This window comes from Hetaerina americana, unplaced genomic scaffold (assembly GCF_022747635.1).
Source record: "Hetaerina americana unplaced genomic scaffold, ioHetAmer1.1.p SCAF_11, whole genome shotgun sequence".
NCBI lineage: Eukaryota > Metazoa > Arthropoda > Insecta > Odonata > Calopterygidae > Hetaerina > Hetaerina americana.
In genome coordinates this window covers 29,506,145-29,532,535 of record NW_027286181.1, presented here as the reverse complement: position 1 = coordinate 29,532,535, position 26,391 = coordinate 29,506,145, and the positions used below count along the sequence as shown (strand labels likewise).

At 37.2% G+C, this 26,391-nt stretch overlaps 1 long non-coding RNA gene across 2 annotated transcripts in view; it reads right to left on the bottom strand.

Moving 5' to 3' along the window:
- Nucleotides 1–26,391, bottom strand: part of LOC139700839 (uncharacterized) — a 396,632-nt gene that overhangs the window by 271,324 nt on the left and 98,917 nt on the right. Inside the window, exon 3 of one of the 2 annotated variants that reach the window (XR_011703894.1) lies at nt 22,530–22,610. The exons of the other annotated variant lie outside the window; for it this stretch is intronic. This is a non-coding gene — a long non-coding RNA (uncharacterized lncRNA). The remainder of the gene's footprint in view (nt 1–22,529; nt 22,611–26,391) is intronic. 2 annotated transcript variants of the gene reach the window in all.

The following is a 26,391-nucleotide window of genomic DNA, read 5'->3' as shown; positions in this document are numbered from 1 at the left end:
GAAATCAGCATAATGAATGTGGTGACCGTCTAAGATTCGTTGGATTTCCATCGATACCATAATCTTTTAGCACCTTGCGCCAGGGAAAATTCTCGGCACACCACTATGGAGCGTAAGTGAGAAAAATTAACACTATTTCATTACCCCATAAAGGTGGAGAAGGAGCCGAGAATAATGGAACCCCCAGTGGAAAGAAGGAGGGGGACGAAACGTGAAAAATCTTTCGGGGTTAGAGAGAATGGATGAAAAAAAATAAGAAGAGGAGTACTGAATCATCATTCTTCGTTCAATTTCCTCCATTGCACTCCTCTCCCTAACTCACCAACTCTCCCTCTCTTTCTCCCTTTCTTCTCTCCCTCCTCTTTCCCCAAACTCATTCAAGGTGGTCCCTCCCTGTTAAAGGCCCGACTCGAAACCGCATCCCCAAATTCCCTCTCCGCGCGACGGAGGAGAAAAAGGTGGTGGCGTCGTCGATAATATTTTGCGAGGAGGCGGGACTTTTTATCTTTTTACCTCCTCCCTTCCGTCCTTGACTTCCCGACGCCTGCGGAATATTGCCCACTCCCACTTGCCTCACTCCTGCCACTATTCCTGCCCCATCCCCTTAACCACCAGCGAAAATGAACGGAACGGAAGTGTATAGAGGGTGAGAGAGAGAGAGAGAGAGAGAGTGGAACACGGAGTGGATTTTTGTCAGCCCAGAGGAGACGAAAGAGGCCTCCGAAATTAACAGACGACGTCTTCGTTTTAATACCCTTTTCGACCCACTTTGAGTCTTTCCCATCCCGGCCTTCCCGGCCAAAATCAAAAAAGTTCTAATCACACTCAGAATGAGAAGAAAAAATGGGAGTATCGTGTCAATGGCAAAATCATACACATGAGTTCAACCGCTTGACACTCACCTGCTCGCATTATCCATTGGTTGAGGTTAGTTTTGCCTGAAAGGCCAAGATTTCTATGCTATACGAGCGCTGTGAAAGATACAGGTTTAAAAATTCATCCATGTTAACCGGGTGGACGGGTTTTCAAGTACCCTGACTCACGGATATTTAGGTACTGGAGTTCAGCAAACTCCCCCTCCCATTGCCCGCATCATCATTTTCTAGAGGCAGGGCCTTGTCGTTGAAGCCATTGGTCTCCATTGCCTTTTTTTCAGTTCATTGTACGTTGTTAGTCTCATAGTATCATCTGTAAATATCTTTTTTGGCCTTTCTCTTACTTTTTTCCCCTTCCTTATGTTTTCCAGGAAGTTGTTATGTCTGAGAATATAGTATGTCCAACAAATTTAATTTTTCTTTTCTCTATCTATTTTATTTAATTTCTTTCCTCTTAAATTTCTCTCAAGATTTCTGTGTTGCTTTCTTGTCCGTCCATCTTGTTCTTCTTAGTCATCTCCAAATCCACAATTCCATTGCCTATTATTCTATTTACAGAAAACAGGGTCCTTCACCTGGCAACCGGGTCGTTCACCTGGCAACCGGGTACTATACCCGAGACGGGTACCCAAACGCAGCCCCAAAAAACCCTCTTACTTAATCCTATTTAGTGTGTTTTAATTTAGACACAAAAATTTTGTGCCCTGCAACTTTAATTGCGACCATTTTTATTTCTTAGTCTCGAAAAATAACTGTTTTATCGTTAGCCAGGCATATACTTCATGGAATTTAAAAGTATAACACTGGGGCAAGGTAATAAAATTACTACGCTCACACCGTGGTACAAAAGATTTTAGCAGGATAGTATGAATAAGACGGTCTGAAATATTTGCAAAACATTACCAGTGGAGATATAAATTTGCGACCTATTGTACAGTCATAAAATTAATTGCCTCGTTTTTAATTAGTGTCTTTCAAATGATTCACTATCAAAACAGTGAAGTGTATTTGCACGAGGCATTTACAGAATGAGTCGGCGGCTAAACCACCTAGTCTGCTCGAAGATAAATCAATTTTGCAGATTTATGCTCACGTGCCAATTAATCGTCAAGCCAACGCTGATAACATGAAAAGAAACGAGGGGAAAAGTGGATAAAGAAAAATTAACTTCGGCAATCACGGACTAATGAACTCTAAAAATCATTTTATATTCACATTGATTTTAATCCGATTGGAAAACTCAAATGTTCGCTAAATAATTTACTGAAAAGAAAAAAAAATATTTTACACTAACGATAAATTTCCAATTCCGAATTTCGACAGTTCTGTCTCCGATAATGTGCTATCAAACCACTCGGAATTGTTGGAGATAATCACTAAATTGGATTATTCTCATACGCAGGAGTCAGCGAAGTGTATGAATTAAATGTTTGCCTATATGCTCATTGTTAAGGCCGCTTTTATACGATGCTTACCGTTGCTACTGAAATCGGGATGTTCAGCAGAGGATGCGGATTTGATGCTTAAGTCTTGTTTGAACCATTTTCATACGATCCAACTCTCCTTTAAGACCTTCAATTTTCACGCTAACGCTTTGGTTTTGTTCCCGTCAACTCCCGTGATGATTGAAAATCAATGTTGATTTTGGCACAACAATCATAATCAACAATTCAAAAATCATACTGGAGAAGCCCCAGCTAATTTATTATTGGTGAACGTGGTAGGATTCAAGAATCGAGTAGAAAATAAGTATTGTATTTATTTCTGCTTTCAATAACGAATATTAGATACAATTTTTTAATCAAATACTATTCCCATTTTTTTAAACATGCGATTTTAAATATCCCGATGTCAGCAAATACGCGAAAGATAAATCGGCTATTACGAATCATTTACTGATTATTACGATGAATACGAGACGTCGACCCTGTGAGGCACGAAAGAAATGATATCGCGCAACACCGTGAGAGGAGCGAGGTGGGCAATTGTGAGGACAAAAACAGCAAAAAGGTAGCCACCCTCAAGACCGTTTTTACGAGAAACTTACTTCAGTTACTGATAGAAATCATTATGTTCAATATTGGATGTGAACTAGGAGGTAAGTCTCGTATTAATCCATTAACAAACACTTATAACATTGACAAATAAATGAGATAAACTTGAAAAAAGTTGAATGGCGGTAGAACGTTATGCCCAAGTACTGGTGTTTTGGAAATGCTGCAAAAAGAACTACTAGATTAAGAAATTGGCCGCCATAGAAGTATTTAGCGGAATTGCCTCAATTGTAAAAAGTGAGACATGTCAATTTTCATGAGATTTATTCGCCCTTAAGTATAGTTTCGTCGAAAGATGACGGAAATAGGCTCCCTGAAAAAAATAATTCTGATTTCCGGTACACTAAAATATCAATTTTTGAAAAAGTCTGCTAAAATCTTACTGGCACTGTACAAAAATCGGATAGAATATAATTAGAAATTGCTCTTTTTATCTTTTCAGTGATCAATATCGAATTCAACTAATTCATTAAATACGATTCCTGATTTAAAACGATACAATTTCAAGTATTCTGCATACAGTACTGATTTCAGGTCTGGCACGAGCATTGCGTAACTCGGGCTTAACCGAGAGCTCGTGCATCCGTAGTCTCAATCTGAGAGAGGAGTCGAAATGGCCACGGTGAAAAAACTTGAATTAACCATTACCGTTTTACAGGAAAGCAAAACTGGAGGATAATTTCGTCTTTCAGCATTCAGCATCTCAATTGTCATAGGGTTTCTTTGTGAGCAAGCCATCGGATACACCAAATTCACACACGTTTTTTACAGTAGTGCTACTTGAGTATTCAAGGAAAAGTCGACGGCATTGAGTTTAAATATTCACAAAACCGTAAAACAAGAGTTTCAACGGAAGAGTGTGATAATTTAAAATTCATTACGATGAATCGTATAAATTGAACGCACGTAAGTTTCGAGCATAAAATTGTTTTTTTAAGCGCATTTAAAATATTGAAAATAAATCAACCCAAATGTATTTTCAATAATTATATTTCGGTTACCTATAAAATTAGAAAATTTTGCACAGCGTGAATTTGTCACAGAATATGTTATTTTTTAGTCATTTTAGTATCATGCAAGCCATCGCTAGGGTGTGTGGCAGAGGGTGAATACACACCTGACTAATTTTAAACCCGAATATGACCCTACCGCGTTTGGACTATATTATTCTGATCCCTTATCGTTCGTGGATAAAACGGCATCTTAAATATATCTGTTAAGCACTTGAACTCTCTAATTTTATTGACACGATCCCTCCTACCGTAGTACGAGAGGGGGGGTAATAATACATTTTCAACGTCATTGCTAAAGAGACGTCCATTCAATATATGCAATAGATTTAATCTGTCTAATTGTCCGCTATCAAATTAAAGATTTTGAGCATAATATTTTTCCAATTAGTACTAGTAATGATGTTGAAAGAAAGAAATGTGTTAAACTACTGGAACTAAGAGTACCTAAGACCTGAATTTAAATAAAACATTTCCTTTAGTATGTTAGAATTTGATAAATAAAACAGTTTCTGGCGTCACTTGATGGAAATTCTTCATATTGAACTAAAAATTAAACCACTTGGCTTTTCTACATTTTATGTGGAAAAGCCAATTGGTTTAATTTTTAGTTCAATGTTAGAATTTGGATTCAAGTGGTAAGGCATATTGGTTAAGTACGCGAACTAAACGACTGTTACCCTTCAAGTAGTCAACCGGCTTAAAATGACTTTGGAATACACACTACTGTACTCCTAAGAACTAACTCACCGAAGGAAAAATTACAACAAATCTCATAACTAAGTAACTCTTTTTTAAAATCGCATAATCATGATTCATCATACACAAAATCCTCTTTCTTTTTCAACTTGTACCTCGCTATCCCATTAGCCTCCTCCCTACTGCCGTCTTTAACATCCAAAAGCTTCTCAGCCCCCCTGCATCCCCTCCTCTAGCCTTCACCGAATTTTTACCAATAGCTGCCTCTATTTCCCCACAATTCCTAGAACTCATCGTTATTTTCTGTAAATTTAATTTTTCCAATTCTTTTCCATCATAATATTTTACGTTCCATTTATAGAAGTTTTTACTTTCATTTTCTTAACATTGACTCTATGTTACAGCCTATCTACCAAACGCCATTTTTCTTTTCATATCCCCTCCACTCAGGCCACTTTCATTCCAAAATTACACAAGAAGGAACTGCTTTTAATTAAATAGCTAAATTTTCATTACGCATTACGAAACTCGCCTTACGAAATGCGAGTGCAGAAATTAAACCCAAGGAACCAAAAATAAGGGTATTATCCGGGAAAATTTACATCAAAGCTCGCTTCTGCGAGTAGCTGTTTAAAACGGACGACTGGACGGTATAATTAACATCAACATACCGAACGGACAAAACAGTGTTAATTTCCTGCCCTAGTTCTGCCTAGAGTGGGATGACTTCAAGCAGTGGGGAGAAAGACCACAGAAAGGGAGCTGAATGGAACCAAAGCCTTGCCCGACGCATTAGGGAGGAAGGTGATTTTCCGTCGCTGCTCTCGACGTTACGGCGTTTTGCTCCCGAGACGTCCAAGACCCATTCCAAGACCACAATGAAGAACCTCGCCACCAACGCCTGTAGTCTAAACAAGCCCATGGCGTCTAGGAAGGAGAGAGCGCACCGACGATGGAAAAGACACTAACACGGTCCTCGTCGTCCACGCATCCGAAACTATAACACCGCACGTCGACATGGACTGAGTGAAAATGTAAGCTCGCTCTCAACGGCGGAAGACGTGCGAAAGAGGAGGGGAGAGACAAGAAGTAAATTTGCTGATAACGGCCGAGGGAAAGGGATGAAATGGGGTAGAGGGGGAGTCGGGGGCGGATGCGAGAAGAATCATAAGGGCGGAAGAGAAGGGGGAGGAGAGGAAAAAGAGGAGGAGGAGAAAGCCACTTGGCACCGCATTATTAAGAGGAATCCCACCCTTGGTAAGGGACATAAATCTGAGCTCCCCTCTCCCGTTCTCAAAAAACGGAATTGGAGTGGGAAGTCTTTTTAGTGCCGCGGACCATAAAATATGTCCTTCCATTACACGGAGACGGAATGAGAGGGCCTTGAGGAAGAGGAAAGGAGACAGGCGTGCCTCGCGTCGTGAGCTTAATATATATATATATATATATATATATATATATATATATATATATATATATACACACACACACATACATACATGCAGTGACTCTTCATACCCGATTGAAGGTGGTTGGGACCACCGAAATGTAGAAGAGAGTAGCTTTTGTTATTTTTATTTGACCAAAAATAAATGCGCTAAGGAGAGAAGGAACTGCAGTTCACAGTTCCTTCTCTGTGATGAGAAAGTTGGTCTTACCACCGAAAATTTGGTATACGTGTGTTTCATTTGTGTGTGTTTCTCTGTTTTTTTGTTCGCCAGGCCTTCTTGGTTTATATTATTATTAACATCCGTGAGGTTTTCATTCAAGTTTTAAACATGTATGTGTGTATATAAAAACACTCAAAACCTAAAAATACTCAAATTAAGCATTAAAAAATAAAAAAAGTGGAAAAAATCTATTTTTAGTGAGTCATACAAATTCACGGAAAATATCAACTGCGGCTCAGAAAGATCTATCAATTATTTCATCCATTAGTTGACATTTTTATTTGTCTATTTGAGGATATTTAGTGAGATAATTTCTCTTATTCATAGGCTTTATACAGTAGCACATTCAAGTAATTAATGTGTAACATTTTGGCCTCAAATTTATAATATACATAACCTTTGTTAAACTCGTGTCATCGGGAGTTTACGAGAGTATATCTTAGAAAAACTTGGTAAAATGGAAAAAAATGTATCAGCTGCTATTAATCAATCAATCAAATTCGAACATTACAAAGCTGGATTTTATAAATTAATCCGATATTAAAAAACGATATTTAATCAGTACCCGCACGGTTTACTTTTATATATAATTGCAGAAAATATAAACGCCTGTTCTCCTAGTTCGGAAAGTAACTCCTTAATTCCCCCTAATGCGGAGAAGTCGAATACGACATTAAGCCTAGAACACTGAAACATAATTCCCTTTCCCCTCTTCCTTTTTTTTAATCCGCAACTTCTTCGCTCACTGATCAAAAGAGAAAGGAAAAATGCACCGAGAGGTTTCTGGAAGTTTCCTTGCCCAAAGAGGGGTAACGCAAGAGCAGACTTCAGTGATGGAACGTCCAAACATCAACCCGAATTAGGAAACTGAAAAAAAGAAAGAAAATAAAAAAAAACCCTTGACGCGCTTCGAGACTCCCTCAAAGATGGCGGTCGGGGATCCACGTCATTTCAAACCTTCCGTGGGAACTCCCGTCCTCCTCTCGTCTTGAGGGCAAGAGTTTGGGGTGGGGTAGATGGAGAAGGGTAAGAGAGGGCGTGCTTTGAACGAAGTTCTCCCCTCTCCTCGATCTCCCATCATCCTCCGGTTGCGCCTTTTTGCGGTGCCGTGATTTTCAACAGCTACCCTTCTCCAACGAAGGGATGGGGGACCACCAGTATGCTCCCCTTTCCCCCTTAGAGATCCCTCTGCCGTCGCCTCCGTTTGACTCTCCGTCCCCTTCTACCCGTCCTCCCTTTCTCCCACTCTCAAAACTTCCCTATCTTACCCCCCACCGCATTCTGCATAACATCAGGGCTCTCTCCGTCTTCATTCCCGACGCCTATGAAAACACTTTCAGCGCTGCACCTTGCTTCGTCGCAGCGGGGTTTCTCCCCCTTCCCGCCCACCCCACACACCGCCACACACACTGCGTCACCTTCCTTCCCCACGCCCCAAGTCAAAAGCGCCACACTGCATCCGACTCTTTGTAGTCACTGCTCTCACGGATCCAAAAAGCGTACGAGACGGCTGCTCGGTTATTCCCGCGGGATGGAGAGAGGTGAGAGGGAGGGAGGGAGTCAGCAGCTTAACTGACTCCCCCTGTACCTCCCACCGTTTTCCTGGAGGGTTCGTACGCTCAGCTTCCACCTCCTTCTCCTTCCTTTCACCTCACCTTTCTTTTTATACATCTTTCTTTCTCTTTTTTTGATTCGGAGGCTCGATGCATCTTACCCATTTTGGAAACCGCATTTTCATAAGACGACAGTTTTACTTTGTCCCGATTCATGACCCTTGAGGAGGAAGAAAATTCGCGTGCACATCGCGTAGGCAGATAGCCTTAGACAGTCAGGGTTCATTACGGGAGAAGTGAGATCCGTTAAAAAAATTTTTGCGGAAAAAAATATCTGCCAAAAGCTATTGAATTTATCTTGTGCACATTTGGTAGTCATGCGATTGTTAAATCTATTCGTAAAAAATCTGTGATCGTCATGGAATCGAAATTATTGGTTGATTTGTAGAAATTTGATAGTTTAATCCCCTGCCAAAATTTGCGGTCATGCACGCGTTATACTTATTTTAGAGCATGTATGTTGCACATGAACTCACTAGAGCTCATTTCATCGTGTAAACGGTACGAAAAAATAAAAAGCTAGAGGAATAACAAATTATTTTTTGAGAAATGCGCATGAAATGTTTAGCGTTTAGAGTTCAACCTACGCTTCAAAGATTATTATAAGTGCCATGCGTCGGAATATGAAAAAACAAATTATCTCTGATTTCCCGGTATTATGTTGGGTACATAAATTATTCAACTAAGGTCTAAATGTTTTAAAAAATGGTTTCGTTTTTTGCATGAATTTACCATGTGATCACATGATAGGAAATCAGCTATATATAAATTATTTATATAAAACTGTTGTTTTGCATATTCATTCATATTTCTCATGGAGTCGAAATTATTGGGTCCACGGAATATTCATTATGTCGATTGCCACTAATTAACATGAAAGTTTTGTTGTTCATTGTCAAATAAAAATATGTTAATGGGCTTTGGCACGATAGTGGATAATAATATATGAAATTGAGACTCTCATATTATTAATTAATGCAGTAAACTTCGTTTATCTTCAATAAATTTAAAACTATTGAGCCACCACACACTTTTGACCGTAGCATATCATTTTATTTTGCTTGAATTTAGTATAGCATAACATATGGTTTTGAAATTTGAGGTCATTGTTATAAATGCTATGAAGATGCACACATAAATGAAAATCATACAGATTACAAAATTACTGAACATATACTCAAATGACATTGATTCCTTTCTTAAAGATAAAAAGTCCAGCCCTGATTGGGTGGTAAAAAATGTTTCACAAAGCCTTTTGCTTTTTCAATTGATTTTTAATATGCATCCATGCATCAATGTTTAAAATTCATCAGCCTTAACTACATGTAATGCAATTTATAATTATTACTTTGTAATATAATTGCTTTTATACGTCACGATAAAAGGCTCACCTGATGGTATATAATTGCATAAAGTAATTAAAATTTAAATAAAATAGATAAAAGATAATGTTGAGATGGAACTTAAAAATGATTTGCGACAATTTTCATTAATTATAAACATAGGTATTTTCCAAAGTAGTGACACAAAAATAAATGATATTCAGAGTGCATATACGTTGATGTTATCTTAACTAAACCTAGCGAATGTTAACTAAGTGCAAAATATTGCAAATCTGGACTGTTTCAAAATCAATCAATGCTGCATCATTTGAATCCATTACAAACTCTTTCTACAGTTTGAAATTCCCATCTCTGCTTATAAATGGAGAAGGGAAACTAGAAGTATTTAAGCATATTGATTTCCACATAAAAATACCCCTCTGATGATTTTACCTAGCATCTGTGCGACCGATTTTGCAAAATTGAGTACTTTTATGAGTGTAATGATGAAGGATACTTATAAGGATCCCAATCGGTGCATAAATTTAATTCAACTTTACTAAGAATATTCTTCTACCTGTTCCAGTTACTTGCTATATTCACTGCGAATATTTCTCCATTTAGCAGCATTAAAATAAGTATCACATTAAGTAATTTGCGTATCAAGTTTTGACACAACTTCACTTTTCCTATCCTCTTTCAAAGATGAATCTCTAAATGTATGATGAATGAACCAAAATCGTTGTTCTTATCTTATCCTACGGACGTGCATTTCTTTCGGTAGGTTCGAAACATTGGAGAATGCTATTAAAACACTACTAAATCCGGTATTTCCTTGGTCCTCGACCCTCATTTGAGTTACTATTTTTATAAACAATTTTAATTCAACGTGAGCCTGAAGGCATGCATGGAGACAAATATTTAGAACCACCATTATAATATAAAGTTATTAAAATCTGAGCTATGACAAGACTAAGTCTTTTAATCCATATTTGAGAGCGTAAAAATGAAAAGTGATGAGCAGTGACCAACCTATGTGAATATAAAAGGAAAAATTGATATATTTCTGAGAGAGAATAATGATAAAAGTGCATAAAAATTAAAAATTCCCCAAAATATCTTTCAAATTAAATATGCCGAGCCTCCGATATCAATTTGGGAAACAATATAATAAACAAGAGATCAGCTCCACGATGCGGCATATCTCGGCGTAGTTATACTGTTGTGCTATTCATAATCGGCCCTTGAGACAACACGAAACTTATCAAAAGCTACTCTTACTCGCACCAAATATTCGGTAGAGATTTCGCCCGGCAGTCAGGTGAGTGGTGCCTCGCGAATCCAAAGGCTACTTCAAGGGATACTGATTAACTAGCTTCGGTCGCATGGCGCCAGAGGGGACAGGATGGCACGGTGTCCTTTGAAAGCTGTATCTACATTCTGCTTCAACTCATTTCCGCAACCGGCTCCACCTGCATTTCCGCAGCCTCGATGTGGACCTGCCTGCATAATAACCCCGCCTCTGATATATTTATGCACTCGCAAATCCACACCAAGCTACAGCGGATCCTCTAAAAGGATATTAGATAATTTCTTGAGAGAGAGGGGGGGTAACATCACATTTGGCGCAGCAGTGTCTCTCCGGCACAGTTTTGCGCGTGGGCGGGGAAAAAAGCGTGCACGTATTCATGACAAGGAATGTACCAAACGGGATGTTGTAATGGAAACACCTGGTACTTTTGATCATTATTAATACATAGTCGCGCACCGCGGTTTTAAAATTTTATATCGTCTTTAGCGTGCTAAATCACGGGATAATATTTGGTTTCGAGAATTACTTAAAATGAGTTCACCAATCTTTTTGCTTGCATAGAAATGTTGTGGGAAAGTTCAACTTGTTTTGTTATTATCGTAATATCGGCATATAATGCGAGGACAACGATGCTCAAGCATAACGAGTATCTGCAAGAATAATCAAATCAACTCCTATGAAACATCAAAAGATCAAAGGGAAAGTCATGCATGTGTTTGATTTATCCGACAGGATGGAAAAGAATAGAGACTTCTATAGATAGGTAAGATGCAGAATTATAGTAAAAAGTAAGTTATTCAAATCGGTGGAAAGGTACCTCGTTCATTCGAATATTCAGATCTACACAACTTTAAGTTAAAACGAACAAAGTAGCGGAATATTTAAAGGTATAGAAAAACATTTCTATTTCCATATCGGTGGCAAAAGATTAGTAATGGTTCGAAATATTAAGAAAAATCGTTGTGATAATTTATATTTCATTTATTCAATTATTACAATTTGCCATAAAGGACGATAATTAGGAGTTATTCAAACTTTTTTTCGGAGAGGAATGTAAAGAATGCTTTTAATAAATGTGCGAACAAGAAAAAAGCGATAGCTAAGCCGCAGAGTAAAATAAATTTCTGAGTAAACTCCAAGTAGGGGGCAATATCTTAGCGCCAATATGATGTAGCATTTTGAGGATAACTAAATCACACAACTGACGACAGGTGATTAAGAGGAGATTAAGCTACAGGTATTATGAGGATAGTTAATTTACGAAACAGGAATTGTATCTGAAAGTTTTTAAGCCGTGAAAAGGAACGTTTACCAGTTATCATCAGTGGTTCTCATGAAAATTTCTAATAAAAATGTTTTTAAAATTCAATGAAATGCACAACATATTATCGATATATCTTTAAAATCCTATTCATTCTTTCTATATTATCATCATATTCTTTTCAATATTACGCTGTCTCTTTAAAACTGGATTGAAAGACTCGGCAAAAATATGCATTCCTTATTTATCTCATTTATTTTTATGCCTTCGGATTATTTTTAACTGCGAAATGCACGAATGCATATGTAATGCGAAAGGATGACCCTTAAAAAGCTGTTCAACCTTTATTTTTTTGCTGATTTTGGCAATGAATCATTTATGATTGGCTCGCATGTCGTTATTCATATCCAAAAGCAGCCGTCATCACTCCATGGAGTAATGCCGGTTGGGGAAGGTCACTTTTCATGATTTATTCAATAGTTATGGAAGCACAACAGACAGCTATATATCAGATAAATTGATCTTCTGCCATAGGAAATTAGAAACTTAACTGGTGATAAACAGATTGGCTATTTATGGCAATATCGACATTTGGATTACCGCGTCCAACTAGTGGAACTGTCTACGATTCACTACTATATTTGTAATTGTGCAACCTTATGACATAATGGCAGAAAATATGTCATATCGGAGTCAAACCGAACGGTTTCAGGGATAATTATGTGAAATTGATCCATCATGGAAAGGAACAAACTATGCAAAATTTCACTATTTAAAAAAAATTTTTTATTTACGACCCGGGTTTCAACAGTTTATATCACCTGAAGATGACATAAATTGTTGAAACCCGGGTCGTAAATAAAATTTTTTTTTTAAATAGTGAAATTTTGCAGTTTGTTCCTTTCCATCATATCGGAGTATTTAATGGGAGAGGTTATAGCACAAAATCAAATGAAATATGAATTATGGCATTAAATACATTACTTTGTTCAAAAATAAGTGTGTGAAAAATATTTTTTTAGAATAAAATATTCTTTATTTTTTTGGTATTTTACCGTTTAAAGTAGGTTTTGGGTGGAAAGAGACAGATTAACGATAACTTTCTTTGCCTCTTCCTAGAAAAAAAAAACAAACTGACATCCAAAACAACATTTAACTGCCCTTCAACACCGTAGACGATCTATTGCCCTTAAATACCCTCCAAAATTACTATCCTTTTCCTCCCTCGACCTCGTTTTTCTAATATTCTCACCACTATCCAAGTTTAAACCTCCCAATGCCAATCAAAATGCTTTGAATCAACCTCCTTTTGATTTATCCCAACTATCCCCTTTTCTCCCACACCATACCTAGCACTTCCTCATTTATTTTCTTTTCTGTTCACCGCATCTTTTCACCTATCCTTCACCACACCTATATCATAACAGCCTTCTATCTACGAATATCATCTTATTTCAACGACCATGTTTCCAAGCCGGAAAAAACCACGCTCAATATCAAAGTTTAAATTTTAACGCTTACGCATATGCGCATGCAATATGATAACAAAATATGAGTCCAGTTTGCTTACAATCGCATCAAGGTAACATTTTATAAAAAAGACAACTGAAAGTAATGAGTCAATCTAAGAACTAGTAAGAATAACGAACAGTTTGCAGTTCCGAAAAGAAATACTTAGTTATTTCACATATATTTTATTACACACGACCTATGTTTCAACTTACAAAGTCATCATCAGATAAAGTGTATGCGCCGCGTTTAATAAAATATATACGGAACAACTAAGTACTTCTTTTCGAAAGAATCGCTTCCACAAAGTGACGCCTCAAACCATTCTTATTTGGAGCTCCTTCCGTTTCATCCGTATGACTTAAAATTGGGATTAACAGTTATTATGATTACATAACTTATAAATATTAGTTTTTACCTAGTGATACGGCTTTCCAGAACTGGAAATAGCTTTTGAGTGGAACGAAACTGCACCAAATTCTTCTTTTATGAGAAAACTTTAAAAAAATTGCAACCATGTAGCTCAAATGAGTCATTTACATCTCCCTACAATAAAAATACGGCTAAAATGTATTTCAAGTAATGACAATGATACGTTCGGAAAATCATTAAAAAATCAGTAAAGATTAGATAACAGATGTGTATTCACTTTCAAAGGAATTATGCGGTATCATAGCATTATTTTAAGCCATTTGTGGCTACACTTTAAATTACGTGCTTATGCTGGTCATGAATGAGGCCTAAAAAAACAAAATCCATTTTAAAATAAATATTCTGGAAATTTTTTTAATATTTATTTAACCCTGCTAAGGTAAGGTAAACCAATGCTCTGATTCAATTATTCAATGAAAATCATTCGTTCTATATTTGTTCAACTGGTACTGGTGGACATCTCCCTTCTATCACCGCCTTCAGCGTCACAGTGCTTTCTAGTACCTCTTACATCCACCTCAACATGTCTAGGATTACATTGTTTATATTCCTGTCAGTCCTTATTTTTCCCATTATTCTCTGCAGTCAAAAGTTTCCAAACCTCTTTCCTCAGCAAACAGAATTTACATGCTATACAAAACTTCACATAAAAGTTTACATTAGTCTTTTCCACACATTTTTATTTAACTTGTGTGTTGTCAACTCCCAACACTAAGTAAACGATTCTTTGCCAAGCGTAATATTGTTTTTAATGTCCCCATCACTCTACCCACACTCCTTCAAAACACTCATTTCTACACCTAGATAAGAGAACTTTACTACCTCTTCTAATTAATGGCACCCTATTCAAATGTGTACAATATCAACCAAAATTTTGAGATTCTCATTACATTTGCTTTTATCATGACTAATTCTCATCCTATGTTTAGAACAGAGATTCTATTATGCACTATGTAATAAGTGTAAAAATTTTGTAAACTTATAAAAAATTGACGATGAGGGTAAACAAACGCTTGACCATCCGCAAACAAAAGTAAATTTAAAAATTCCTCTCCTAATTTTACTCCATCTCCCCTTTTCATTTAATACAAAAAATTACTGAAAAAAGGTGATAATGGACATCCCTATCTTACACCTCAGCCCAGCACTGCTCATTCATATGCTCAACAGATTCAGGCGAGATGTAGGGGGAGTTCGTCATTATGAGAAACAACTTTTTGCACTTTTCCACAAATCTACAGAAAAAACTTTTATTTTCAATGTATAATGTATTATTTTAAAGCTTAAATATTTCTCTATGTTTTTGTATAGAGGTCATTTTGGTTAATGCAATTTTGTAGATTCTGGGACAGTTTATATACGTCCTTGTCATTCCAACTCTCCTCCATGCCGTTGAAGAAGCGTTGGACCTCATCTTTCACCTCACCATTACCGTTTGTTACTGGTGACGAAACTTGTGGGTGTTCCACTTAACATCTGAGACCAAACAGCAATCACTTGAGTGGCGGCATTCGTCTTGGTTGAAGCGGTGAAAATTCAAACAAACACAGTCTGCCGGCAACATCATGGCAGGTATGTGTTTTGGTACCGAAACGGGGTATTGTTGGTTGACTTCACGGCTCCTGGGACCACGATAAACGTTGACAGGTATCCTGGAGACAATTATACAACTCAGACGGGTGATTCAAAACCCGAGGAGAGATATGTTGAGAAAGGGCATATAAGCCTTCTGCACGAAAATGCTCGCCCACACGTCGTCCGTCAAACCGTCGCTCTCCTGTAACTGTTTGGATGAGACACCCATCCCATAGTCCGGACTATGCACCCAGTGACTACCACTTGTTTTCCAATTCAAAATAAAATTAGTCGGAATGCGCTTCAAAGACAATGACGAGGTGAAAGATGAGGTCCAGTGCTTCCTCAATGGGGTTGTGGTGAGCTAGTATGCACGGGTATACAATAACTGCCCCAGCCCCTACAAAAATGCATGGACCAGAATAACAAGAATAAAGTAGAACCAAAGAAAAATCTTTTAGCTTTCAAAATAGGCAAACATTATTGGAGGTAAACGATAATTTACCTTTCCCAAAAAATTGGAGGATTTCTATAGTATCTGCAGGATTTCTACATCCATATAGTATAACACTCCGCAAGCCGCCGCCCGGGCGTGTGATGGGAGTGGTAGGTCCCCCCCGTAAAATTGAGAATAAAACCAAAAGCAAAATCAACATATGAATGTCAATCTACACCCTTGAAGATGTATATATTCATGCAAAACCTTTTTCAGCTTACACGCAAGCATATACATTTACTATCAACTAACATACACATGCTCCTACAAATATACCTTATGGATACAAATCTTTTAATCTTGCTCTGAATTGTAAATCAAAAAATTTAGTCTTTAATATTTCTACAATGACTTTGATGTCTTACTATTATGATTCCTGATCGTCCGTGGGAATAATTAATATTTGTATCTATCTGTATTGCAGTCTATCTCCATTATCTAATCTTTGTAGTCTGACCTATCTTAATACTGTGGAGCCATAATAATTCCTAGTAGTAGTAGTATTTAGGAGAGGCGACCGACAGCCGAGGTCATTTGCGCCATTAGGGATGGAAAGGAAAGGATGAAAGGTGGAGAGAAACCCGGCGTCGGCATTAGCCTACTCTTTACGAAAGGCTCCAAGGGGTCCGCAGCTTAACGTCAATTCCGACGGACGGCGTACTCACTCAAAGTGCCCTCCACAAAGCACCTCGAGTAGGGATCGAGTTACCTCTGAAAAATATTCAACACCGCCGGGATTTTAACCCGGGCCCTCTAGGTGGGCATTATAATTCCTTTAGTATCCTTGTTAAAGTCTCTTGTGCCCTTCTAATCTCAAGCAGCTCCAAGCCTTATTTATCTAAAAGGCCTGTCACACTCGTCTCCATATCGTTACGGTTTTTGATAAATCTGGATTTTATCTAATTCTTTTAACCACACCCTCTTAAGAGGATCCCGGACAATCGTGGCGTATTCCAAACGTGGCTTAACTAGAGAGAAATAACAACTCTCATTTACTTTCTCATTACATTTACCCAGCACCCGTTGAATGAAACCGAATTTTTTTTTAAGCGGATCCGTATATTGTCCTGATATGTGGTCCTGATAAAATGTGTCGTATTAGAAATAGCCCCAAAATTTACTCGCATACATGATACATTATCCTCCATTTTCTCCATTATTTATCATTATCACCTTTATCGCTCATTTTCAACCTGCTTCTTATATTATGTACTATATATTTCGATCATCAAGCGGTGTTTTATCAATTTCAACATTCCCTTCTAACTCATATTTTATCTGCGTGCCATTTTTCCCCGAAGTTTCTCAATATGACCATTTTCTATAAGAAAGGATGGATTGCAAGTGACCATAAAAAATATTATAAAAATCCGAGTGATCCATAGTAAGGCATATCTTAATTATTATGTTGTTACGAAAATCCCTTCCCTATTTTCCCTTACCCGTTCCCGCCCAGAAAAGTCGCTACTAAGCTCTTCTCCATTATATCTTCCCAAGAGGAAATCACCAAACTCAACTAAGGCCTCCAATTCAAACTATAAACCTCATCAATCCCCTTTCGAAGACCTTATTTCAGACATTGAACTTGCCATAAATATCCAATCGAACCAAATAAATACTCATCAGGGTATTCTTGTTTGAAAACTAAAACCAACCTCTCTTTTAAAAAAATAATGATGGTCTTTATTTTGCACAGAGTTAATAATCCTTTGATATGCCTCGCCAAATCTCTAAAATTAGTATTGTATTGCCATTTTGAAGGGTTTACCTTTCTACTTTTAGCAAAAAAGTTAATTGACCTCTCAAATCCGATCCATGTTATAAAAAAACCCTCTCTTACAGGGCATACTGCAGGTTCGATTTCCCAAAATAAAGTGAAATTTATATCCCGTTTTAATAGATAAAAATTAAAGTTCTCACTCAAAACATCCAATTTTTAAGTTCTAAAACGTTATTTTTTTGGTAAGGTAACGAATAATTCTCACAATAGCTTCGATAAATAACTCCGCCGTTTATTGTGTGCCATTTAGGCACTCAAGTTTTGTAATATAAAACAGAGAACAACAAAAATAGGTATAAAAATATTTTTAATAGATTAGTCATCACAGCACTCAAAATAATTTTATTTTAAGATTAAAAAATTATGAATTAAAACTTATCTTAAAGGTTAAGACATGTAAATTTCGCACTATTGAAATAGCTAATGACTTGATTCTTTCTCAATGCGTGGTCAGCATAAAATACATTTAAATTTTTTCACATTAAATTAAGACAAAGGCTTGTCTCCGGATTGATTTCTTTTCAATGATTAGCATTCAAAACGAGTTCTGTCAGCAGCACCAGAATTCTCGTCTTCACTCAAATTGGAATCTTTCTAGAACTTTTCTAAATTCCCAAATCAACTTCAAGTCCTCCTTCAGCCTATCGGACGTATTTCTTTAACTATTCATGAGTCCTAAGGTCAAAGTATCATCAGTTATTTCTTAAATATTACTCACCCGAATCTTTTGCCGATTAAAAAGGAAACATTTCCTGAATATTTCAATATTTGAAATTTTTGCATTCTGAACTCTGAATACGAGATACATCTCCCATTGGGTCTCTTACCAGTATAATACTTCGTATTACATTTCGTTACAGTCATCCCACACCAATAAAAAACCCGCTTAGAAAAGAAACCAATTATCCTAAAAAGTTGGGATTTCCCTAGGCTGTGACACAAGTTTGACCTTCCGCAGAATACGAAACGAAATTTCAAGTCAATAATTCATTTTACCGAAAATCTATGATTTTATCTACAAAAATATATTAATCAAGAATTCAACTGTAGCAAGCTCTGGCTTGCATGGGGAAAGGTGGTGGCACCGTCCAAAAGAAGTTTTGGTAAAATTAAGATGTTTGCTAACGTTCATTAATTAACGCATATTATATGCAATCCAATACAAATCCATTACTTTCAAATTCAAAAATGGTATATCACCTCCAGGAAAATTAAATTTTGGAAGGTCCCCTTTAAGCCTAACAGACTTTACTTTTGCATCATAAAAATCATAAAATTACAATCTTAAAGGAATATTATCCTTGAATAAAAGATGGAACTAAAAATGGGAAAAAACAGATTATTTGACTAAGAAGAGTAAATTTTTATCAAAACGACTATTGGATTTCTTTTTCTCTTCTGTATTAAACCCTTTTTCCTTGTTTAACTTTCCCACTTGCGATAAATGTCCTATAAGAAAAACCATTTACCCGTGAAGGCTTTTATTTTTCATCAACATCAAATTGGGGTTACTAATCAGAGAATAAGTTTAAATGAACTCTTCAATCTATCCTGTCAAATGCCAATCTCTCGAAGATCCTTGCATCGACAGTTTCCAATGATAGTTAATTATAATTCATTACTTTCTTATATATAAATATAAGAAAGAAATACATGTATGTATTCCTTTCTTCCAGTTATTTTTTCCTAATTTTCTTATAATATTTTCCAAAAGATTTTCCCTTCGTCACTCACTGAAGTGTTTTCTTATTTATTACTCTCTCTAGTCATTTGATAGTCATCAGTCTTCTCTAGTACATCATTTCTATCGTTTCTCATCTTCTATTCCCGATCGCTAAAATAGTCCAAGTTTCATATACACATAAAAACAGGCTTCATGCATAACTCTTAATGAATGGCTTGCTGCATTGACATCCACCAAAAATGTGTTTGGTAGGAATTGCAAGTACCAGGTCCTTACCAAGCACCTTCCTCATGTCCACATTTGTACTTTTTGCAGCTGGTAATCATTTATCCTGTTACTAATGCTCATGCACCAATCCTTAGCAGCTTACTATATTTCTCTTGACTCTTCCACCACTAGTGATCTTGTGGACTAATTTTAATTTCAGTATCCAATTCAAAATTTCACCACCGCTGCAGTGTAGCCAAAAACCACCATATTACCCAATAGTAATAAAAGATATCCCATCGCACCAACAAAAGGAACATCAATCAAACATTCCGTGTTGCCTGGTAACACTTAACCCACTATAATCCACTTAGGGTCTCAAGAGCTTAAAAATAGTAACTCTACCAATTTCCAGCGTATATACGAGTAACTGTAGATTACCATCGCGAGCAAGGTCTTCGATAAGGGGATTTTGCGTTCCAAAATTACAAGGTATTCTGTAGCTTGGCATCAGATTCCTCGAGATTCAATTACAGAGCAAAATAAAGAGAGAGGAAAACATTCATATTGCGCCCGCAGTTTGGGGTTGGTCAAGGGGCGAATTTCAACTGCCGCACGGGAAGCAAGGGTCGGAAGATGAAGGTTAAGTGGCGAAATTAAGCGGCGGGCCCCCGAGCACGGAACCACGTTGGTCCGCTCAAAAGGTTAGCGGTGGAAGGAAGGGAGAATTTAAGGGTTGGGAGGGCCTAAGAAAGCGATTAAACTTCACATCCCCACCACGACTCCCTGCGCGACCGTGGAAGTGGTGGTGGAAGTGGAGGGATGGGGAAATGGAGGTGGATGATAGGTAGGTGGATGTTGGCCACAAAACTCAACTTTCTCATGAGAGTTGATGGGGGAAATTGGACCCCGGAGGAGGTTGGACATGAAGACGGTCAAGCGGCCGAGCCAAGGAGAGAGAGTGAGAGAGGTGGGCGGACAAAAGCGCGAAAGAGAATGAGAGAGAGATTGAGAAGGGGGATATTTGTGATGGCAAATAGTATTCTTTTGACAAATACAACATTCAGAACAATAAATAAAATTTTGAGAGACAAAACTACACTTCGTGATTAAAAATTGGATAAAACATCAGAAAATTTGATAAAATACTATAGTATCTATTTTAGTCAAACTAATAGTTCGACTGTAGTCGAGCACAAACATCTTAACAGATAAGACGAAAGGAGACAATAGGATGGAAAATACACCTAGGGATAGGCTAAGAAAAGTAACATAAAGGTCCATTGGTCCCAAATGTCACTTGAGTTCATCCCAAATTAATTATTGAAAGAAAATGCAGAGAAAAATATCTTAGCTAAGCCTACCTCTACCAGAGAAAACAAAACAAACATAAAACCTGAGCCCTGAACATATCAAAACAATATCATCCACAGGAATTAACATAAATTTTTAAATAAATGTATGAAATTTCATAATATCAACCTAAAATATTCATTTGGCTACAAAATTCCAAAAATATTTTGCCATTTTAGAACAACGAACGCAATTAGATTGCTTATCCTAGGTAACAACAGAGGATGTCTCAGTTATAGTAAATTTCATAGCATATATGATGGGTTTAGAATTGTTCACTAATATTGAGGAAAAAACAGTTTTTAAAACCTTTCGAACCTAATTCAAAAATATAAAACACGGTATTGTTATATTGTAGAATACAAAATTGAAAAAATATAAAAATTTCCAAAAACTAAGGTAAAAAAACATTACGTCATAAAATTAAACAATTTAGGAAAATAACGCGAGTAAAAAATTAAACAGGATATTTTATAAAACTATAAATTTTGTTGTAAAACAAATGATATTAAATATGCAATGCCGAGTATTGTGTACAAAGAGTAAGCAAAACATGAAATATATTCAGTTACAATGAAATAATTCTAGGCGCTTTGCGAAATATAAAAAAATGAAATTAATAGCCGCGGACAAAAAATTAAAGAGTGCGTAGTTACGGAGCGTGGGTTTGATGAAGCGAAATATGCGAAATAAACAGGAGAGGCTACTGGGTATGGGTTGCCGCATTATTGACGTCAATTTCACAAAAGCAATGGATAATAAACAAATACTCGTCACCATCTGAATTTGCGTCAAACAAACCGTGCCAATTTGCAATTTTCTTTTTTTCTATAAATAACGTCGTGCTTCAAACAAGTGAAGAGCGTTTATGAATCGCAATGCGTGATTCGCGCTGCTATCATCATCACTGCAAAAACTGAATTTAATGGGTCAGTATGCGATTCATAAAGAATGAAACGTGTCTCCTGGTGTTAATTACACCCTGGGCACCCTTTTGATGATACGCCATCCGTTTCATAACCAGCCACCGAGCTATTCATCGGAACTTCCGCGGCATACGTTTCTGTGGGCGTAATCTGTCATCACTCACAAATTACGTACATTTTGGCTTTTCGAAGTAATTTTAATCGCAAGCGAGCCATTTTAAAGTTTTTGCGAACCTTCGGGGAGAAATAAAGATCTTCCTAATTAGCAACAGAGGCAGTTATGATTTAAACATCGATGTTGACCATAAAAGTGTATATGAAGACAACGAGACCATTATATCCTCAAAAGGAAGCATTAAAAGATGAAGTAATTTTACGGAAAAACTCAGTATTTGCAGTCTAATTTAGTACAGAAAGTACTTTAAAAGAATTATATATGAAGTATTTTTTTCCAATTGAATTAGATGGCTCTATCAATGGAAATTAAATGTGTAACAGTCAACGAAACCTTTATGTAGCACTTAAGACAAACTTTTTTAATATTTCTCAAACGATGCACTGCACTGAACTCAAATGATCTTTTGAACTTCATTCAAAGGTGACGGTGACGGCGAATCTGGTGCATGTCCTTCGTATAATACTTGGATTTTGCATAAATATTTCATTGAAATTTACATAAATTTTCTTCGTCGATTCTTTAAACCTGTAATCAATAATTTTTATTCACATTATTATTATTTGTTTACAATACCTATTTTTTCCATAAGACCAAACAGGCTCAAACGCGCTGATATTGCCAAGAGATGCCGCAATCAAAAGTCGATTACCGGCACTGCGAAAAAATTGTGAAAAAGAAAGCTTAATACCATACTACACTGCGGAGCATAGATACTACTAAAATTTATAAATTTTGCACTAAAGAAAAGAAGATAAATTTAGTTCTAAGGTTTATGAGAAATGTTCATGAAGAGGAAATGAGAGAGTAAATGAGATTAAAACAATAAATAAATTTGAACAAAGTAAGGTGTTATTAAAAATACGAAGCGAGTGGAACAAGAGATGAGAGAAGATATTAAAGAGTCACTTTGCAACATCATCAGCATCAAGTATAAGTCAAAGAGGACGGATTAAGATCATCTTTAAAATGGGTCAGAAAATACGAAGAGTTTAAGATAGAGGGAATTAAGAGCATATGGAGGGATTGATTTGCCGGCAAGTCTTAAAATATCTAAACTGACGAGCAATTGTATTCAGGCAATATGATAAAAGCCGCCGCTAAGGAAACCCATGAATTAAAAAGAGTTCTGGGCCATCCTTCTCCTGCGAGAACATATCGGCAAATATAATTTTTAGGAGAGATGGCAAAAGATGGGCCATTGAATTAAATAAGAGCGTAGATTTCATACTTTTATTTAAAATAGAACTATAGTCAATGACGTCTGTTCAACGTGTCAGCCGTTTTAGGATCATCATCTTTATCATCAATAAATCCATTAATCCATCACTATTTCAACTTCAAAACTATTTCACTGTCATTCTCCATCCTGTCATTTTTTGCTCTATTCAGTTTGTATTCCCTTGCTTCTTGATAGCTTCTCTGTTTTACGTCATTTTTAATTTTTCCTCAGTCCTTGTCACTTTGTCTTCATTTATTGCATTCTTTACATCTGTATTATACCCTGAAAGCCACCGAGAAGTTATGAGGCAGAAGGTGTATCCACACCAAGCATCTATAACACACGAACAGACAAAGTCACGCACCATGCATAAGCCTCACGAAAAGAGAAGTATTTAACATGCAACGAACTAGTAAACACTTATGAGAAACAAGAAAAATGCGAATTGTACCACTAGTATTTCTGGTAAATTCATGCCACAAGAGTGATATTTTTCTTGTTAAACATATCCTTAACTACTTAAAATATATATTTAGGCATACTTGCGTATATAGTATATCATCATTAACATATGTTTCTACCTAATGCACTGATCCTCCAGGCAAATTCATCTAGTTCTTCTTCACTATAGAATTCTCAATCAGTAACTTTCCTCTCCTGTTCTGCTTATACTTCGTTGTTCCTCTCTTTGCCTGTCCATTTAATCTCCTTTAATTTGTATCTACCCTAGAACCTTGTTTCAAAGACCTAAATTACTTGCTGTTACTCTCATGCAATGTGCAATGTCAGTAACACGCGATGCTCTATACGAACTTGTGAAAGAACTTATTCCTTATCTGCAACCTCAGGTCATTTGAGTTCATAGCAGCTGCATCTTCTTGATGAATGTCTACTTAACCTGAGCTATCGTTCACGTTGTATCGATAGAAATTCGTCCATCCCAAATTATGCTGCTGCCGAGGTGGATGAGAATGAGCATTAATTTAAAAAAATGTGTGAAATCCACAAATTTTACATTTAATCCAACTTGAAATATTTGTTGATTTAGCCTATCGGATCACGTATTTCATGGAGTCAAATCGTTCACTCTCTTCTCCTATACAACACTTTTACCACCCTTAGACATGTGCTATTACACACGCATCGCTCAAGAGAGAAACAAGAAGTCAAGAGAGGAGGAATGCATGCGTGCTAGGGAAGGCCCAGGTGGGTTCAAAAGGGCGTCTCTAGAAGCCGATTATGGTGAGTTGGAAGATTGGGAGGGCACCGGCTAGGAGAGAGGAGAGCACTCGGTGGGAAGAGACTGTGTTCGAGGAGGGGGATGGGAGAACAAGACCCAGCCGCTATTCGAGCCGTTAGAGACAAGAAGGGAAGACCAAGGGATGTAAGATAAAAAGGTCAGAAAGTAAAAGGAAAGAAAGGCCAGAGTGGGAGACTCGAATAGAGCCGTGATGGGATGGGAGGGAACGAGGAGGAGATAAGATGGTAATGGCCGCTTACCGGTTGAGAGGGGAAGAGAAAGAATTTTTTCGTAGGTCTTTTATTTTATTATTTTTTTTATTTTGGTTGGTCCCCAACACCGTTCTGCCTCACGAAATGGTCGGTCGGTCGACTCACACTCACAATGCCGTTTTTCGGCAAGACCCCAACCTACCTCCTCCTACTCCTCCTTCTTCCCTCCCCCGCCCTGGGAAGTTACACGCATAAAAGGAAAAATAAAGGAACATGGGGTGCGGTTTTGGTTGGGTGGGGTGGCGGACGACGAAGGTGGGAGACAGACACACACTCACACACACACACACAAAGATGCCGGCACTACGATGACACGGATTCTAAAACAGTGCGATTTCGCGGGTGTAATGGAAACGACTGCGACGCTTAAAAAAATAATAAAACAGCTTTGCAATGGGGATGAAGGGACATCACTCCTAAGATTCGCGTCAGCGAGAGGGAATGAGGATGAAAAGAGAAAAAAAGAGAGAGAGAGAGAGAGAGTTTTCATCTTTCTTTTACGCGAAATGCGAGGACAAGTGGAAACAAGGGGCCGGACCCTAGGAGGGAAACTGAGAAAGAAATTGGACACGGAAGCATTAACGACGAGAAAACAAGCGTTTTAACTTCGGCAAGACTGAGGTCGTGAAATCCCCCCCCCACCCACCCATTAAGTCGACCTATCGGAGGAGGAAAAATGAGATAAACTGGACGGTCTGGAATGTGTGGTTGTTTCCATTGCATTTTCCTTATGTGAATATATCTTCACATTTCGAGAAACCTCAGTCGTATATTGCAATCACACAAGCGTTCGGTGAAAGACTATGGTGAAAGAATAAACTTTTACGTTTTAAGGGTGAGATAAAAATTTTTACCGAATATCCATGAATAATAATGAGCATTTTTTTCACAAAATAATGAGTGAAATTAAAGGTTTTTTATACGATGCAGCATAAAGAAACGAGTTGTACTACTCATTTGTAATTCTGATGAAGCCTACAAATTATGAAAACATAAACAATCAATGTTTCCATAAAGTTGTGCCAGGGACAAATGATTTCACTTTATATCGAAAGTCTTGCCCGTGAATAAATTCTGAAATCAAATCTATTTTTTTCTATTATTCATCATTTCCATGCACGGATGAATAATGATGACGTTCAATGACGATGATGAAGTTTCAATGAATAATTTTTTTACTTTAATAATAGACTCCCATGAAGACAGGCCCTGGTAAATTCTAATTACTCTTCTCTACAAATAGAATTTTACAACGGGGGATAGCAAGGCTAATATAAAATAAGAGATAAGTAGGAAGAACTAATAAGTAAGGACCCCATTATTTAAGTTACAATAAATGAAACTAAACACTGTAGGCAAACAGCTCTAAACAATTCTTGATAGCAATTTATTTTTCCATCAAAAGAAGCAGCTCCTGAAAATGACCTTTGGCCAGTTTTATTACAAGGGGTAACATAAGACGTCTTGTTAGGAGAGGCTAAGAAATGTAGGCGTGTTGAGTCTATGTCCATCCAAAACTCGCCTTAAACGGTATACCTCCAAATTATAAGTTACACTTCCGGAAAATGCTCACTTAATAAATTACTCAGGGAACCGACTATTTATACGAATGTTTATTTGAATACCCTGACAAAATATTAAAGGTAGCAGTGGTTTTAGGGGAAACGACTGACAGCTGAGGTCATTTGCGCCATTAGGGATGGA